Source organism: Leuciscus leuciscus (assembly GCF_965113295.1).
Source record: "Leuciscus leuciscus genome assembly, chromosome: 7".
NCBI classification, from domain to species: Eukaryota; Metazoa; Chordata; class Actinopteri; order Cypriniformes; family Leuciscidae; genus Leuciscus; species Leuciscus leuciscus.
The window spans coordinates 20,466,912-20,478,761 of record NC_138731.1 but is presented as its reverse complement, the minus strand read 5'-3'; the positions used below and the strand labels follow the sequence as shown (position 1 = coordinate 20,478,761).

General features: G+C 37.0%; 1 long non-coding RNA gene across 1 annotated transcript; it reads left to right on the top strand.

Annotated features, from left to right (window-relative positions):
* Positions 1-4,002: 4,002 nt before the first annotated feature.
* Positions 4,003-7,400, top strand: LOC309503716. The gene is made up of 3 exons (XR_014207831.1): positions 4,003-4,355; positions 4,942-5,018; positions 7,351-7,400. It is a non-coding gene; the product is annotated as an uncharacterized lncRNA (long non-coding RNA).
* The last annotated feature ends 4,450 nt before the right edge of the window (positions 7,401-11,850 follow it).

Sequence of the window (11,850 nt, the reverse complement as noted above, 5' to 3'; positions counted from 1 at the left end):
TGCGATGTATTGGATAGAAGGTGCACTAGGGGAGAGCAGGGCACAAAGTAACGCTTTTTGACTTTCTCAGTTTGTGTAAATCTACTTAGGGTTCAGAGTATTTTTTTTTTTTTTTCACATGTCTAGTAAAATTATGTGGCTTTGTTTTTTTTTAATACAGTATAGCCTATACACTTTTTTCTTGATATACCCCGAAAGAATGGAAGTGAAATGTGACAACATGCCCCATAGGTGGGGTACATTGTAATGTGAGGGGTTCATAGTAACATGACCATATGACAGCTTAAAATGCTATTTGATCTAATCAAACAAACATACAAGACAAACTAAAATATTTCCTCAATAAAATACAATTATTAACTTTTTCATATAAAATAATGCCATTTTTTTATAATTAAATATAAACTCATTTTTGACACAGCTATACAACATACTTCAAAACAAATGAATAATTAGTCATTTCTGAGCATTGACTCTCAGTCTTTATTCACCCTTTTCTCATGTTTCCTCAATAGAATTAAAAAAAGTATAGGATAGAAAAGCATATTTCTAATAGGGGCACGTTGTAACGCGGTGTGACAACATGCCCCACCTGCACAACTGGGATTTAAACCCTGCTAGAGTCTTCTGCTAGTTAGCGAAGCATTAAATAACTATATCAAGTCAAGTCAAGTATATTTGTATAGCGCTTTTCACAATACAGATTGTATCAAAGCAGCTTCACAGTATTAAATTAAAATAATACAACAAGGTTTGTTTCAAGTGGAATTTATTGATTGATAAAATTAAATTAAATATCCCCAAAATATTCCCAACTGAGCAAGCCAAAGGCAACAGTGGCAAGGAACCGAAAAACTCCATCAAGTGACCTAATGGTGTCCTAAAACTCCATCAGCTGACCTAATGGAGAAAAAAAAAACCTTGGGAGAACCCAGGCTCAGTCGGGGGCCAGTTCTCCTCTGGCAATTATGAGCTAAAGACCGGATTGTATTTTGAACTGTAAGATAAAAAATATTATATGAATGCCTGGCTGAAGAGATGCGACTTTAATCTAGTTTTAAACTGGGAGAGCGAGTCTGAGCAACGAACAGTATCAGGAAGACTATTCCAGAGTTTTCGGAATATCAACCGTTAAATAACATATTGGAGATTAAAATAATATCAGATTTGTCTAATTTTAAATAAACACAAAAAATAGAGATTAAAAATGTACTTAAGAAAGAAATTTACTTTTGCTATGGTTTAATAAATGTCTATAGATATAAAAAAATTACAAACAAAAAAAAGAACGTTGGCGCAATTTTGTCCATAGACATAATAAATACATAGACGCCCTAATTGGCCGCTGGATCGTACGCAGGGGCGTCACTAGGCCCTTTTTAGGGGGGCTTCAGCCCCCCTAAACTTCTGCCCAGCCCCCCTAAAAAATATTTGATTAATAAATTTTTGATCGCTTCAGTCCCCTTTAAAAAAACTCATATGAAACGGCGGCAAGCTGCGTCAAGTTTCGGCTCCTCCCCTTATCTGAGTCTGCTTGGATTTTCAGCGCATTTTTCAATCTGCAGTGGCGCCGAGCAGAGCGAGGTGTGTCGTGAGTGCATTTATTGATAGATTGCTATGATATTACATCTGCATCGGTGCAGTTCTTTGTCATAAATGCATTGCAGTTTACATAATGTAATGTTACTGGAGCATTGGGAGCAACACGAGACGGTTCGGTTTCTCATCCAATACCAATACGTTTCGCTGCGTTCACCTTCAGCCCTTATCACAGTGTGATAGTTGTTTTTTATTCCTACAAAAATGAAGCGATTAACACCCATGAAAACATACTTTAGAAAACGATCATGATTTATTTTAATTTACTTTTTAAACTTTAAAACATATTATTTTGTATTTCGGCATTACATTATGCTGCCATGCACAGAAATGATTTAAAGACACACATCATTGTCTGAAAGCACTAGATGGCCCAGAGAGAGAAACATCATTATTATTTTGGAGTTTTTTTGTTTTGTATTAATAAATATAGTTTTGTATTAAGTAATAATGAATCAGGAGGAGTGTACATACATATATTAGAGTAAGAGTAGAGTAAAGGGATTTGTGATTTTCTTTTAAGTACTTGATTTATAGAAGTGGCAAATTGATAATTCATGTTGTTATTTTTAATAAATAGAAATAAATATAGAACAGATTAATCATATTGCCAATAGACAGTTACATTAATACACGTTTAGCTGGTTAGTTAAATGATTTGAAATTAAATAGATTTTCACGGGGTGACTTGATGAATAACCAACCGTATTGTTGATTACAAAGGCTAAAAAGCTTAGAAAATAAAATAATTTATATTTCATTGTAGATGGACTTAGTTACCTAGCTTTCCTGGTAGCTTTGTCTGAGAAAATGATTCATAAATCAACCTATCAGTTGACCCTATGTTTACTTTCGTTACTGACAGACAAAAATAAAAAGCCTATATCAGTCAAAGCTCAGCTTTAGGAGGGGAAAAGACAGAGCAAGATAAAAACAAAGAGAAAAAGAGTGTGATGCTGATGAGGTGAGAAAAAAAAACAGCTGCCCGCACATGGTTTTAAAGCTATTGTCATCCAATTTTTTTGGCCTTCAAAACATCTTAAAATGCACATATGTAGATCAGAGAAATCAAATTTTTCTCGGGGGAGCATGCCCCCAAACCCCCCTAAATACCTCACATTCGGTACCTCAGTGATTATAAAACCGTGCCATATGCATGTTATTGGATGAATGAATGAAACTAGTTAATAATGAGCATTAGACCATAAACTATCTTTTTTTTTTCATTGGGGGCTGAGCCCCCCTAAAATGAAAATCCTAGAATCGCCCCTGATCGTACGTCAACGGCGCCGCTAACGTTACCTCTCATAACGAGAATTGAGAATAATGCCTATTTCGTGCGCTTCTTGGGGCTTTACAAATCTCCACACAATTGAAAACAGGTCTCAGGGAATTACCTTTCACAAGCAAAACTGAAAATTTGTTTCTGGTTGTATTTCATTTACTATTTTTATTTTCAGAGGAGAAAGGCCGCGAAATTAAAAAATACTACTGTTATTGTGTCACGAAATGTAGTTTTAAGAGTTTTTCAGTCGACAATGTAGTTGTTTAAAGCTCAAATCTGTGGTTTATTTATAAAGATAGCGCCTATTTAAAAATGTTATCTGCCGGTTTCGGAGTTGTGAGATCCAGCGATCACCGGGCGCTCAGGGCTCATGTACCCCGCCGAGAACAGCCTTACCTCGGCTAGTGCTTCTGACGTTCCCCGCTGGATCTGATGTCTTTAGTCTAGTGGTTAAACATGAGAATAATTCGTCTTGTGTATATCTAACGGTCGATCTTTGGTCTCGTTAATCTATAATTTGTTCCTTGGCAAATCGTTTTGGCTGAGGGCAAAGTGAAGTTTCATAACTTTATATATTTAAGCTATTTAACTTTAACGTTGTAGCCTGCTGTATGTTTGACTGAACCGTTTACTTTATTTCTTGACTTGTATAGCTTCTTAATCTTATACCTTTTAAAAACTGAAATTTAACAAAAAGAGACAGGGTTGCGTCATTTTATTTTATATAGCCTATGTAAGAATGTTTTAAAATATATAAATGTACATTATTTATTATTGTTATTATAATAATATACCACTTGCGATTATCAATCTATTATAGTTATGCTGTTAAATTATTGTACTATTCATAGTAACTATTTAACTTATTTTTTATTGTCTATATTCTGTAATTGATATTTCATATTCTATTGCTATTATTATAGTATTATACATAAACTGTATGCTCTTATCAATATATTATTATTATATTATAGTACTTATGATATTATATAATTATACTTTTCATTACTATTTTATTTGCTGTATACTGTTTGTTTGTTTGTTTTATTGACTAAACTATTTACTATTAGCCTACTTCTCACTTTATCTTATATTTACTATTTGCATTGCACTGTAGTTGTACACTCTAAAAACTCCTGGGTTATTTCTTCAACCCATTTTCTGGGTTATTTGTGTTGGGTTAAAATTATGGGTTATTTTTTCAGAGAGTAACCATTTTCTGGGTTATAGGGCTAATATTTTGACCCAATTTATGGGTTGTTTGGGTTTCTGGGTTATTTTTCAAAGAGTAACCCATGTTCTGGGTTATAGGGTTGGCTTTCTCTCTCTCTCTCTCTCTCTCTCTCTCTCTCTCTCTCTCTCTCGCAGTTGTTCTGGAATTTTCTCACAACAGTCGTTTGAAATAACCGTCGCTTCGCGCTCGATCCGTTTTGGCCTGTGCTTCATCGGTGCAACTTCATCTATATTCAAGGTAAGAGAGTATTTTCAGTGTTGATGTAATGTTAACTTTTCTGTGTCCATGTCCCTGTTGCTAGTTTAGCACCATTTGCTAAAAAAAATACGTTGCTACGTTGAGACTAGCGTTAGCCGTGGTAATTCTGTGGTTGGCATGTAGCCGCGGCTATCACGACAACATCTAGGTCTAGGACAACTCGAGGTAACGTTATCGCACACCGGACGCGATTTTGAACACGGTCCTGAGCCGTTGCTGGGTGCCGCGGACAGACCGCCGGTGTGTGTGTGTGTGTCCGTTACACTCATAGAGAATAATGTGTTCGAATTTTAAAGACGCGTGCGAGCCCCTTGAGAGAGTGCACGTCCGGTGAGCGATACCTCGAGTTGTCCTAGACGCGACGCGGCGCTTCTCGTCCGGTCTGCGAGCCCCATAGCCGCGGCTACAGAGCGACGAGGCAACACAATAGTTGAGTTATGTTTACCAGCTGTGCCGTGCTTATCATATTATACACAGTGCTCTACTGGCTGAAGTAGTGAGAGTTAAAGAAGCGGGTCAAGTCTTCAAATTGTTGCTAACTTCTATATTGCTATGTTTTCTCCAGGTCATTTTGAATGGACAGTTTTGTCGCTGATAAGCTAACTGAGTGGCAGCTGTCTGAGCTGACAGAGAATTTTAGAGGTGAGCATTTTACTCTTATTGCCCTTATATCATCTCTCTATACCTACATTTTTTTTATTTTTTTATAAGACTTAAATGTGTCAGTGCAAGATTTTGTGAAAGTCACAACTTCTTCGTTCGACAGTGGGGTATGTACAACCCTAAAATATTATTGTGCCTTGTCTTTAAGCTGTTATGCATAAGAATGGCCTGTCATTACACTTTTTAAAGCTACAATATGCAAGAATTTTTGGCCTCTGGAGGGCGCTACATTCCAAACAACAACAACGGCGTAGCTTGATGACGATGTGAAGGAGCGTGGAATGATGGGAACTGTCGTTTTAAACTCCACCGTGGATGTAAATCAGTCAGACGGGAATCTAAAATCATGTTCATGGATGAGGCTAAGTTCTTTTTTTATAATGACATGCTTTTTGTGGCGGGGGGTTCAGCGCGGTCTGTAATGGGAGAGAGAAGAGACGAGCAAGTAGGTCAAGTGCAAATGACGAACACCTGTGTTTTATTGCAGTGATCCGCGTGGAGAGACCGCTTATAAGGCCCCGTTTACACGATGGGAAAACGCAGATATTTCCCTGCGTTTTGGCCTGTCATTTACACGAAAACGCCGTTTTTATCCCAGAAAACGATTATTTTTAAAAACTCCGGCCAAAGTGGAGATTTCTGAAAACGCCGGTTATGTGTTGCCGTGTCAACTGGGAGAAACGGGGTTTTAGGTTCTCAAACGTCACATTATGCGCCAGAAAATGCTTACGTCATGTGAGCGCCCTATGTTTAGAGTTTGTTCCATACTGTCTATGAGTTTGTTTGGCTACTATTTGATCATGGATGCTGTTAAAGTGGTACTCATTTTTACTTTTGTGAAAACGCTTTTGGCCTGTTTGCATTTGCTTCGCTGTCTGTCCACACGAACGAACCTCGCGCCATGTCTATTGTTTTGAAAGGAACAGGAAGTCGCTCGTGCTATTCGTCGTTGTCGATTTTGAGGATTCTGATTGGCTTGCATGGCTTTATCCTTCTCCTCACACTGCCGCCCCTTTGTATTTATGCGGGTTGATGTAAACGGCAACTGTTTTTGAAAACGATATTGTGTGCACGATGTTATTTTTGAAAACGGAGGGGGAGAAATATTCGTTTCTCTAAATACCCGGCTATGTGTAAATGTGGCCTAAGCCGCGCGCTGGAACGAGAGAGAGACTGAAGAGAAAATTGGACGCAGAGAAAGAAAACCGGTGGATCCGAGCTCTCATTTTTGAACTGTTTTGTGCCGTCGCGGTTGCCACGGTGAATGCGCGTTGTGCGCGACTTTTGTTTGTTTTGCTTTATTTTAATAAAGTACGAGTCCCAGTCACGCCGACCCCTGTCTTCTTCCTTCCTGACTCTTGAACCTCATCACACTTTTATTTCATTAAAATGAATTAACCGCAAGAAAAGTAAGGTTTAATACTACATTGGTTATCATAGATGTTACTGTATGTCGAATTCATTGTTGTGATAACGCGGCGCAGTTTTACGTGTTCTAAACAATTGTTGTAAAAGTACATTCGAACATACCCACATCATTTGCCAAAATACTGATTAATATTTATGTATAACACATGCTATATTTATTTACATGGCCATAAACACCAGACGTGATAAACAATGTCAATAAACTAAACAGAAATCTAAAGCAATAATACTTCCCTTACATACCGAATGCTACATTAGGAAATATAAAATTAAGCATAACGTTACTTTGTCGACAGAACCAGCTGCAATCGGTAAAGAATAATTATGTTCCATAACGACTGCAAGAAACAAGCTACGTGTGTTGTTTGATAGACGCTACAACTACAACTTCCGCATTTGTCCAGGACTCCACGCAGTACGAGCGGAAACCGAGGGTAACGCGGATATGACGCAATTGACTGGCGACTCCCAGCTCCCCCCTGCTCTAACGCCCCGTTTCCTTGGTTAAAATCGCAATTTTCTCACGATTTAAAAATAGTTGGAAATATTTGGGATATTGTAAGTAATCAACTTAACAAAATATATAACACTGGCCTTGAGATTATGGGATATTTTAATGCAAAATTCTTGCATATTGTACCTTTAATGAAAGAAAATATGTCATTCACACAAAATGGGTAATGTTAATGCTGCAAAAGAACCACATTAGTTAACTAGCAATTTGGGCCATATAAAAAAAAACAAAAAAACAAAACAAAAAAACACTGCATTACCTTAAAAGTGATTATTTGTTAGCTTGATAATGAAAGAGTGTCTGGTGAGTGGTTCACAATTGTCTCGACTTATTAACAATACTCATGTTGTCTTGTTTTCTGTCTTTCAGATAGATGAGGAGGCATTTCTTCTCTTTGATGAGGACACTATCAAAAATCTGGCCCCAGGCTTAAATTCCTGAGGCTCTTCTGAGAATTGTTGTTTATTTTTCTATTTTTTATTTCTAATATTGTTATTACAGTGTGACCTAAAATAAATATGAAAATAAACATGTCCAAGTGTGTGTTTTTTTCTTATAGATTTTTATTTAATGCAATAAAAATGTAAAAGTGCTTGAAGTGTGTAATATAATGTAAAACAAAGTTTTATTTTCTGAAATAAGGCATACTGGGATAGTGACCCAAGTTAGGTTATTTTTGACCCAACTCCTGGGTTAAAAAATGATCAACTAATTTTTGGGTTATTTCTACCCAGATGTTGGGTTTTTTAAACCCAACATTTGGGTCAGGTATTTAACCCATAATTTGGGTCAAAAAGCATAACCCAATTTTCTGAGTTGAAATAACCCATAAATTAGTTGGTCCCTTTTTAACCCAGGAGTTGGGTCAAAAATAACCCATTATGGGTTATTTTTGACCCAGGAGTTTTTAGAGTGTACCATATCATATGTATTACCATAAAGGATCCATCAGTTATCTTTGTTATTGCTAAAATCGGGTCAATGACAGAATATGCTTTTTCCACAATAAGAAAACTTTATTTAATTTAATGTGAAAATTAAATTATATCTCAGTATGGGGGTGTTCACAATTCTTATCCAAGAATAAAAAGCCAAATACATGACAAGCCTGAGCTTTGGCCATTCCTTTTAAAAAAAAAAATTTTATAAGTCTAACTATCGAGATTTTAAATAACTAGGGATGGAACTTTTTTTGTACACCACATACAAACCACTGAAATCGGTTGATAAATATACTTTTTTTTGGTTTTTATCCAGAAAAACCGCAGCTCACCTGTTTACTTGCATTTGATTACAGCGCAGTCCTGCCCTCCGCAAAATGGCGGACGCGTTGACGTATCGCAGCAACGTTCCAAAGCGGCCAATAGGGCGTCTATGTATTTATTATGTCTATGATTTTGTCTCTATAAACTTAAGTGTTGATATGGCAACTAGTGTCATTCTGGTGAATGATCGTGTTTGCGTACTGTGTGGACACTACAAGACACCGTACCTGAGGAAGTGCGCATGCGCATTAGTTAATTGCCCGTCCTCCGCACATCTCCCGCCAAGTTGTGAGTATAGCTTGCTGCCTGTGGCTGTGTAAGTTAATCATACTCAACAGAGGTTTATGTAATAAACACGTTTGGCTTGGATTCAAATCACGGACTCCTCACTTATTTCTACAACTAGTAAATACACCAAGTTTCGTCATGCTAGCATGTGTGGAAGTATTTAATCAAGTGTGTTCCAACTAGCCCCGTGTTATGTTGTGCCCCGCTCTCCACTAACTTACAATGTTCTGCTCGTTCATCAACTAAAAATTACTGCCTTTAAGAATTGATATTCCTTCATAAAAATAAGAAGCGAATTGAAACTCTAAATATTGACGGGACAGTGACTAATAACCCTCAAGAATTTGCACATTTCTGTGCTGATTTTTACTCTAATCTTAGATGCAACACAATCTGGTTTTATGAACAAAATACATAATGTTAATAATATAAGATTGGTTGTTGATTTATTAGATTATTCAGAATTGATACAGGAGTACAGCTTTAATTTTTTTCTTCTTTTTTTTCTCTATAAGGCGTTTGATTCTTTAGAGCACCAATTTATTATTAAGTCATTGTATAGATTTGGTTTTGGAAATATGTTTTGCAAAGTAATTAAAACCCTTTACAAAAATAGAAGCTGTTCGATTAAATTAAAGAATGGCACTTCCCCAAGGTTTAGTTTATCTAGAGGAGTCAGACAGGGCTGGACTGGCCATCGGGCATACCGGGCATTTGCCCGGTGGGCCGACGTGCTTTTTGGGCCGATACATCTCATACTCATACATCATTTTTATTATTTTTCTATTTTTTATTTTTTTTAACGGCCCATAAAATTTGTACATCGGCGGCCCATTCGTTTTGTTTTGTTTTGCTTAATTGGCGGCGCTGGGTTTGTGCCGGTGTAATGCAGTGGTCAAAAAAAGTCAGTGTTATTTTTTTTTTTTCTGACAGACCAGCCCATGAAACACGTAGATCAGCGGCCCATTGGTTCTTTTCTTGATTGACACTGGGCTGGCCCAATCACAACTTTAAACTAGTGAGCGCGCGTGCAGCAGTTTCAGTTGTATCTGTCAAAGTAGTCTGCGAGATGGAGAAGAAACGCAAGGATTGTGCAGAGAAATAGCGTGAAAAAATTGAACCAGGCCCTTAAAGCAGACACTGTAAAATGTGTCAAAATATATGTTTTCTGCCCTTCATCAGCTCCTGTGATGATGATGATAGTGAGGAGGATCAGGAGAGAGATGAGAAAGTGTAGAGCCTGCGGTAAGCAGAACTACTTTCAAAACACTTAAGTTATGTCATGATCGAGTGTAGGAACCCATAACCCAGTTACAGATTATTTCCACATTGCATAGTTGACGATTACATAGACAGTATATAAAGACGATTACCGCAATTCACTAGAAATTTAATGAGAGGCGTTTGTAAACCATGTTTTCCGCCAAAATAAAAGCTTGATGCAGTTTGCGTCAAAATAAAAGATCATGTGCTTATCTCTTTCAAGTATAGAAATTGGTCCAAAACTAATTATGAAAGTTTCCTTTATTTTTTAGTGCATTTGTTTTACAAAATATGGCTATTACTGTCATTGGATTAATATTATAACTATTATTATGTAGTAGGTGTAATGTAAATAGACACTGTAACTAAAAGAGGTTTGAATTTTTCGTTTAATTTGCACACTGAATATGGGTTGGAGATTTTAATTTTGAACTCTCAAAGTGCACCAGATTGATGAATTTAACATTAAAATGCACAACATTTTCTCACGTGGGGGCATGCCCCCGGACCTCCCTAGAAGAACCAAGGTCCACCCACCACAGTTTTACCAAAAATCCTGTGAGAAACACTGGTATTGCTATGCCATTGCAGCTTATAGCTTGTTTTAGGATTCATCACTGTGGAGTATAGTTCAACTGTATTAATTAATAAATGTCAAATTTTCACTCGTTCCTATACTCACTCATGACATGGCATTAGTGGTTTTAAGGAATAGGAGTTGGTATGCATATAATTAAGGGCGTGCAAAGATGGGTTGTGTTTATGATCATATAGTGGGCCAGTCTGGGCCAAAATGCCCGGGCCGATTTTTTGTCCCAGTCCAGCCCTGGAGTCAGACGAGGGTGTCCCATTTCTCCCTATTTATTTCTACTTTGTGTGCAGCTACTGTAACAGGTTTAATAAAGTTAATTATTTAATTTACACAGTTTAGTTATATGATTTTCCCTTAATAAAAGTCGATAAGAGATTATTAAGATTAAGAATATTAAGAACAAAAATATGAATTTATTCTAGAATAAATTCTCAGCGATCAACCAATGAGAGCTCTCTGTCATTAACGTCATGGGTGTTAACGAGCATGCGCGCGATGACAGAAGAGACGAGCTTGATTGAGGAGCAGACGCAATCCGATCGTCGTGATCCAATTTATGTATCTGAGGTTTAAAATCTTTGCAAAAAGTATTGAGAAATTGAGATTCAGTTGATTTGATGCATTTTGAACAAGAAGCCGACTGAAAAGAGTAAAAAAAATATACTAGGTGAGTCAGTATCATATAATTAGTGATATAAAAAGACTACTACTTCATAATAGGATAGAATTAACGTTACTGCTACTAAACATTAAATTAGTTGCTGAGGACTGGTTATTTTCTTTGAAATTTTATTTTGATCCGAGTAGTAATAAATGTCTAAAGTGAACCGCATGGTCATTGTACATTGCAGTTCACGGGCGCCATTTAACGATCACGCACGAGGTGCGCCTGAGTGAGAGCGCGCATGGCCATTGTACATTGCAGTTCATCGACGCCATTTTACGATCACACGCGAGGTGCGCCTGAGTGAGAGCAAAAGAAAAAATCGATCATAAAGGTAAATTAGTTAATCAGTTATGTGAAGAAAAAGATATTTGTATGTTACTGTTTATGTGATTACTTCAGATTGAGCGGTCATAGTGAACCGCATGGTTATTATTTGTTCATTTCAGAGTTCAGCGTCACCATTGTTGGTCACGTGTTTGAATGAAAGAGAGCTAGTGATTCAGAGGTAAACGAATGTAATTATATTAGTTCATGAAGAAATTGTAATTGTGTATTAGATGTTATCCTGGATCTTAGATGTGGAACTTATTTTGAAATGTACTAAATGAATGTTCTGGTCTGTGATCAGGCCAGGTTTTTTTTCTCTCCTTTGTTTTTTCTTCTTTTTTCTTTTCTTTTCCTTATTGATTCGTGAAGACCTACTACACAACCTTCTGTACATCCTGTTGACTGCGAGTTTGATGGCGAGCCAATCCAGTTGTAGAAAAGAAGACATCACGTGGTGGAGAGGAGAC